We start from the raw sequence: 8,358 nt of genomic DNA, 5'->3' as shown, positions 1-8,358 counted from the left end.
TACAGTCAGCAACAAATGATAAGGTAAAAGATAAGATGCCATAAACAGAGATGAGAGATCCAGATCTTATCTAGTCCTCAATTATAGTTACTTATTTAAATAAGAATAAATTGTACCTGCCAGAACAATAGTACAGTGGTAGAGCATTTGCCATGCATGTGGCTGACCTGGGTTTGAATCTTGGCATCTCTTATGTTCCTGGGAGCACTGCCAGGAGTAATTCCTGAGTGCAGAGTCAGGTGTGACTCAAAAAGCCAAAAATAAATAAATCTTGATCACTTGATATCCTGTTACTCATCGATTTGCTCAAGAGGGTGCCAGTAATGTCTCCATTTGTCCCTGTGCTAATGTAGACCAATGGTGTCTGCTTGCTACAGGAATACGAAGAACCTCAAACTGTTCAGGGTCTAGACGAAGAAGTCTGACCATCTCAAATGTGGGAGGCCACGCGTTCTTTTGACATCATGTGGAATCCAGTCAGTAACAGCTCTAGTCCAGCGGTTGCCTTCAAATCGCATTACGTGTCCAGCACATCTGATTTTCGATGCCTTGGCAAAGGAGACAGCATCTCTGATTCTCCATCGTAAACGGAGGTCGGGACTCCAGATTCCTTCTCTCACTTGAGTGAAGCGTGATACTCCAAGCATACCTCTTTCGATTCCCCTTTGGGAGACCCGAATAGCGTTCTCATCCTGTTTTCATAGGGTCCAGGTCTCTGAGGTGTATGTTAGTGCAGGTAGAATGGTGGAAACAAAGAGATGTGCCTGGAGCTGGAGGTTCTTTGTCCTCTTAGCTATTTCTTCAACGCTCTTGAAGGCGTTCCATGCTGCCCTCTTCCTCCTGCGCAGCTCAGGTGCCAGGTAAATAATAATAAATAAATTGTAAGTTACAGTTTTTCACATATATAGAATAGAAACATTATTCCTTTTACTCAATACCTTGACTTTTTTAATGTACAGTTTCTTGTGAATTTTAGAAAGAATTTAACAAGTTTATCAAAAATACATGTTTTTACAAATTAACTCTTAAATTTTATCCTTTAGAAATGGTCCACTGGGCCACCAATTTGACTAAGTAATAAAGTACTTGTTTTGCATGTGTGAGGCCCTGAAATTTATTCCCTGTACCATACGGTTTCTAGAGCACTCTCAGGATCTACTCCTGAGCATCAAATAGGGAGTAGCTCCCAAGCATTAAAGGATGTGGTCCCTAAGCCAAAATCATCATCACCATCATCATCATCATCATTATCATCATCACCATCATCATCATACCATCACCATATCATCATCACACCATCATCATATCATCATCACATCTCAATAGAATAATAAGTTTTCATCAACCCATTCTTTTTATTAATCACATTAATGCATTTCCAAATATTTGAGTTACACTCTGCCTGATTATTGTAAATGAGTCTTGTAGTTTGGATATAATTTACTGGTATCTAATTTAGGACTTCACATCCATTTTTTAAAAAAAATATTATTGCAGAATTAGAAAAAATAGTATAGTGGGTAAGGTGCATGCCTTGAATGCAGCTGAAATGAGTTTGATCCCCAGCACCACCAGGAGTGTTCCCTGAGGACAGAGGCAGGAAAAAACCTGAGGTGTTAGCAGATATAGGCCATAAAAACACCAATAAAATAACAAGATTGGTGAACTAATCATTGTTGTTCTTGTACACTGTAGAAAAATATCATGTCTATACTATCCTTAGAGGATGAATTACAAAACATTTTTCTACAGAAAAAGTTTAGGTACTATAGTAAGTGTCTATTGAAATGCTATTAAAGTATCTGGATCATTGCCTTACAGATGTATAAACTTAAAAATTTATTTGTTTTGATTCATATATCTACCTTTATGAAAGTTATTTTTTAGTAGTTTATGTACCACTGAACACTACCATTTTTATACATTAATAATTTTTATTTTAATTAATCCAAATCTGTATTTTTTGTAGTTTTATCTTTTATGATTACTATTTTTCTCCAAAATGGGCCTTAGTTTTTTCTTATTATAATGGTCTTTTTAATATCTCGGCTTTGTCTATAGTAAAGATCTAAATTATTTTTTATTAGATAATGCAAAATATTTTCTTCTAATTTCCTAGTTTGCTCAAGAGGGCCCAGTAAAGTCTCCATTGGAGACTTTGTTGTTACTGTGTTTGGCATATCGAATGCGTCACGGGGAGCTTGCCAGGCTCTGCCGTGCTGGTGAGATACTCTCGGTAGCTTGCCGAGCTCTCTGAGAGAGGGGGAGGAATTGAACTCGGGTGGGCCATGTTGGCTGCGTGCAAGGCAAACGCCCTACCGCTGTGCTATTGCTGGAGCGATAGCACAGCGGTAGGGCGTTCGCCTTACAAGCAGCCAACATGGCCAACCCGAGTTCGATTCCTCTGCCCCTCTCAGAGAGCCCAGCAAGCTACCGAGAGTATTCGATATGCCAAACACAGTAACAACAAAGTCTCCAATGGAGACGTTCTGGGCCTGCTCGAGCAAATCGACGATCAACGGGAGGGCCTTTACCTTACCTTTAATTTCCTAGTATTTGTTTACTTTCTTAGTCACCTAAGGTAAATATGAAGCCTATTTTCACTGATAAAGTAGCACTGTCACTGTAGCACTGTCCTCCTGTTGTTCATTGATTTGCTCAAGCGGGCACCAGTAACATCTCACAACAGATTGTGAGACTTGTTACTGTTTTTGGCATATCGAATACATCACTGGTAGCTTGCCAGGCTTTGACGTGCGAGTGAGATACTCTCGGTAGCTTGCCAGACTCTCCAAGAGAGACAGAAGAATGGAACCCTGGTAGACCACATGCAAGGCAAATTCCATACCCGCTGTGCTATCGTTCCAGCCCATAAAGCATTGTATTAAATTCTTATACCACAGATTTTTGACGTATCTTGCTAATGTTACTATTGATTTCTATCACAAAATTTTACAGTTTCAGGTAGTCTTAAAACTCAGAGTCATTAAAAAAAAGTCAGAATCATACTGGAAAAAAATACTATTTTCATCCAAAATGGTTGTTAGAAAGTCATTCTTTTATTGTTCCTAGTTTTTTAAAAATTCATGTGTGATTAGTTTTGTTTTTGCAATCTACTTTGAACATACTAAGTACTTCTTTGATTATTATAAAGGTCTTTTTTTCAAAATCTAATTTAACATAAAAAGTCGTTTTAATTGGGCAAAATGCTTTTAGGCAAAATGAATTTAACCAAAATAGTCTTCTGCTATTAAGTTTGAGTTTTGGATAAAATAATCTTTAAAAAATTCAAATGGAAACTGACCGAAATCTAGGCTGGAGAACAGTCCCACAAGGTACAAATATGCCCAGCAAACATTCATCTTAGCTTAAGCAAAGTCATGTTTTTAAATTGAATTGATGGTGACTAGAAACTCATCGAGGACCTGATGGTACAAGCGCGAATGATCAAGTACGACATCATTGGTCTGACCGAGACAAGAAGACACGAATCTCACCATGCCGTTTTCGACACTGGAGAAGAATTGTTCCTCGGAACATGCGATAAAAGAGGTGTTGGAGGCGTCGGTGTCCTTATCAACACAAACTTGGCCAAGAGCATTGATTCATTCGAATGCCTAACAACCCGAATCGGACGTTTACATTTGAATAGATGTGGCTCACTGCCTGCAGTTTCTATCTTCGTTGTCTACGCACCAACATCTCATTATGATGAAAGAGAAATCGAGAAGTTCTACATGGAGCTAGAGAAGTTCTATAAAGAAGACCACACCTTCTACAAGATCATTGTGGGTGATTTTAATGCCAAGATAGGACCGAGAAGATCAGCTGAAGAACTTCACATCGGAACCCATGGCCTAGAATGGAACGAACAGGGTGAGAGACTGTCTGAGTTCATCATGTCGACCAAGACCATTCATGGTAACTCACAGTTCCAGAAGGCAGAATCTAAACGATGGACATGGGAGTCTCCCGGTGGACGATTCCACAACGAAATAGACCACATCATATTCAATCGACGGTTTTGCCTGACTGATGTCGCTGTTGTCCCAAAATTTCGAACGGGATCGGACCACCGTCTCCTTCGTGCAAAATTCTACTTCACAGAGCGGGGAGAAAGGGCTGCAAAGTTCAAAAAGAGAACTCCCAGAACGACCACCAACTGGGAACTCTTTGGTACTATTGCGGCAACATGGGAAGATGCCATTGTTGACAACATTGACGAGGAATACGATCGACTGGTTCAGCACCTCCATGAATGTGCGAGGAACGCCAAGAGAGAGATAGCCACAAAAAGTCGCCTATCTTCGAAAACTCTTGAGCTAATTCGCCAGCGTGGTTTGGCGCATGCCTCAGGCAACCGCAAGCTAACGTCCGAGCTTGCAAAGCAGTGCAGAGATGCGATCAGGGAAGACCTCAAAGAGAGAAGAGCAGAAGTACTGGTAGATGCGGCAGAAGCCGGGAAAAGTATTCGTAACGCCCGCCTGTCCTTCGCCAACTATAAGACCAAGATGACTGCCCTCCGACGTCCTGATGGATCCATCACATCCTCCAGAACGGCAATGGAGAAGATTATCCATGACTTCTACTCAAATCTCTTCGATAGCCATGTCCACTTGCCGACATACCAAATTCCACAGGATGGGTATGTCGTTCCCAACGTTCTCCCTTCCGAAATCCGACATGCCATTTCGTCAGTAAAGAAGCAAACAGCACCCGGCCCAGACAAGGTCAGACCTGAACACCTGAAGAACCTGCCGTCAGTACTCATCAATACACTGGCTCGGCTCTTCACTCGCTACCTGTCTGAATGCAAGGTTCCATCTCAATGGAAAACCAGCAGGACCGTACTACTGTTCAAGAAGGGAGACATCCATGACATTGGCAACTATCGCCCGATCTGCCTATTGTCTGTCATCTACAAGTTGTTCACTCGAGTCATCCTGAATAGGATTGGCAGAACACTAGATGAAGGACAACCATGTGAGCAAGCAGGGTTCCGCAAAGGATTCAGCACCATCGACCATATCCACACGATAACCAAACTCATTGAGGTTTCTCGGGAGTTCAAGATGCCGCTCTGCTTAACGTTCATTGATTTAAAGAAGGCCTTTGATTCTGTTGAGACGGAAGCGGTCATTGAAGCCCTAGCCAATCAGGGCATTCAAGCCCAATACATCAGGATCCTCCGTGAGCTCTATTGCGGATTCACTACCAGGATCTCACCATTCTACAAAGAAGTGATCGTTGATGTCAAGAGAGGGGTGCGGCAGGGTGATACCATTTCACCAAAACTCTTCAGTGCCACCCTCGAGAACATCATGCGACGACTGGAATGGGAAGGAATGGGAGTGAAGATAGATGGTCGGCAACTACACCACCTCCGCTTTGCTGATGACATTGTTTTAATAACACCAAACATCAGCCAAGTGGCACAAATGCTGGCCGACTTTGACCGTGAGTGTGGAAAGGTAGGACTACAGCTGAATCTTACGAAGACAATGTTTATGAGAAACAGCCTTGTTCCTGACGCCCCATTCGCTCTCAATGGAACGACCATCTCCGAATGCAACAGCTATGTGTACCTAGGTCGAGAGGTCAACATGACAAATGACCTGGCACCCGAGCCGCGCAGGAGGAAGAGAGCGGCTTGGAACGCCTTCAATAATGTCGAAGAAATAGCTAAGAGGACGAAGAACCTCCGGCTCCAGGCACATCTCTTTGATTCCACTGTTCTTCCTGCATTAATATATGCCTCAGAGACCTGGGCCCTACGCAAACAAGATGAGAACGCCATTCAGGTCTCCCAAAGAAGAATAGAAAGAGCTATGCTTGGAATATCACGTTTCACTCAAATGAGAGAACGAATCCGGAGTTCTGACATCCGTCGACGATCAAGGATCAGGGACGCTGTCTCATTTGCCAAGGTGTCGAAAATCAGATGGGCTGGTCACGTGAGATTTAAAGACGACCGTTGGACTAGAGCTGTTACTGATTGGATTCCACGGGATGTCAAGAGACCGCGTGGCCGCCCACCTACCAGATGGTCAGACTTCTTTGTCAAGGTCATGAACGATCGGTTTGAGGCCCTTCATGTTCCCGGAGCGAAGAGATGCCATTGGGCTACACTAGCACGCGACAGGGACAAATGGAGACGTTACTGGCGCCCGCTCGAGCAAATCGACGACTAACGGGAAGTTAAGTGATTAAGTGATTAAGAAACTCTAAGTGGCTATGTTCAAAAACTTACTGCTCTGAAGATCAGGGGTCAGGTTCGGCCTAGAGATGGGGACTTGGAATTACACTTATACAAGTGTTGGTAAATACCAGCAGTCTGCTGTGATAAGCCAAATGAATTGGATAGAATGGTTTGATTTCATAGAGAATGACTGTCATGAATGAAGAGAGGAAAAAAAAAAGAATGAAGAGAGGGAATAATACTGGAGTCCTGAAAGGAAGAAATGGAAAGTTTCATATCTTTTATAGAGGCCAATTGACATGTACATAGTATGAGTTTGATAATTTTGGGGTGCCCTATATGGATAAATGGTAGAGGGAAATTGGGGTTTGAAAGATGACTAATCATATTTTAGACATGTTTTACAAGTTCCCAAACAAACACTGTCATCCTGTTCATCGATTTGCTAGAGCGGGCCCCGTAACGCCTCCATTTTGAGACTTGTTGTTACTGGGTTCAGCATATTGAATACATCACGGGCGAGATACTCTCGGTAGCTTGCCAGGCTCTCTGAGAGGGAAGGAGGAATTGAACCCGGCTCAGCTGGGCTGGCTGTGCGCAAGTCAAACGCCCTACCGCTATGCTATTGCTCCAGCCCAACAAGTTCCCAAACTTCTAATATAGTAAAAGTTGAAGATATGGATGTCTGGAGTTTGATTAAGGAGTTGTAGTAGCAATGAACTTTAATCTGTACAGTAAAGTAATAAATAAAAATGAAAAAAGGCTGGCAGGTGGAAGAGGACAATGTGACTAGAGTAGTAACACCCAATATTCAATGAACACATTAGAATTTATTCTTCTGTTTAACTGCTGCCTTCCATGACCAAAGTAATTTCTTTGGAAAGCTACATCTTCCCCAAGTTTTGGTATCCCTTTTATCTATTTGGAAGTTCATTTTTTCTTTTTTTGATATGAAATTCTGACTCATTTCCGTATGTCTTTAGGTTTCCTTTCCTCTCTAGATCCGTCTTAAGAGAAACTGGTGTTCAGAATGAATTGGTCCATTAAATTTTTTTATGGGTCACTTCCTTGATCATTAACAACTTCAAATACTCACTACCTTCAAAAATAAGCTTGTTTGGCGACTAGGGAAACAGCACAGAGGATTCAGTTTGTGTTTTGCAAGCTGCTATGCCAAGTTTGATCCCCGGCACCACATTGTCTTCACATTGTATTCAGAGAACACTCCCTGCAGTATTCAGGGTGCCATATGGGGTGCCAAGGATTCAAACCAGGGTTGCCCACTAAGTTTAAAACATTCCCCCACAGACCATACTCCACCATCTCAAGCCATAACAAGATTACTTGTACATAATGTACCTGTTTTGACCAACATCCAGATTCAGTGCATATTCAAGAATATTTCTGACTCTGCTCCTATATCTGGTTTAATGTAGTGTATGAATGGCAAGCTCTTTATTCTAATTATTTTTGCATTTGTAAAGTATACCATATAATAAGAAGAATTTAAACTTTTGCTTTTCCCAGAGAGTAGTCATAATAGTCATGATATTTTCCATTTTGACCCTGAATGATGAGGATAACGCACAGTGGTTTCTTTTGAGGGGTTATTTGTTTATTTGCTTTTTTGGTTTTGAATTGCATGGTGGTTCTCAGGGGTCACTCCTGGCTCTGTGTTCAAGGGTAACTCCCAGAAGTATTAGGGAAATAACATACTATGCTAGATATCAAATCAGGGATGACCACATGCAAGCCAAATACAACTGTATTTATCTCTTTGAACCCAGAGTAATTTTGTTTTAAATGTTTGTCAAATAAATCTTACAATCATGAGTTTCTCTTTTATCAAGAGTATGTTTTCTCACAAATAAACTGGTAGAAAAATAACTTCAGGGGCTGGAGCAATAGCACAGCGGGTAGGGTGTTTGCCTTGTCAACCTTGGTTCGATTCCCAGCATCCGTGATGGTCCCCACCACAGCCAGGAGTAATTCCTGTGCAGAGTCCCAATTTACCCATCACTACTCATATATGACAAACTTGAACCCCTGTGCATCGCTGTGTGTGACCTCCCCCCCCCAAAAAGAAAAATAACTTCATAATTCTAAGTATAAGTTACCAGTGAGATTAAATGAAATTTGCACACTTCCTGGCACATTAA

The sequence above is a fragment of the Sorex fumeus genome, unplaced genomic scaffold (genome assembly GCF_029834395.1).
Source record: "Sorex fumeus unplaced genomic scaffold, SorFum_2.1 ptg000013l, whole genome shotgun sequence".
In the NCBI taxonomy this organism is placed as follows: domain Eukaryota; kingdom Metazoa; phylum Chordata; class Mammalia; order Eulipotyphla; family Soricidae; genus Sorex; species Sorex fumeus.
This window is presented reverse-complemented; position numbering follows the sequence as displayed.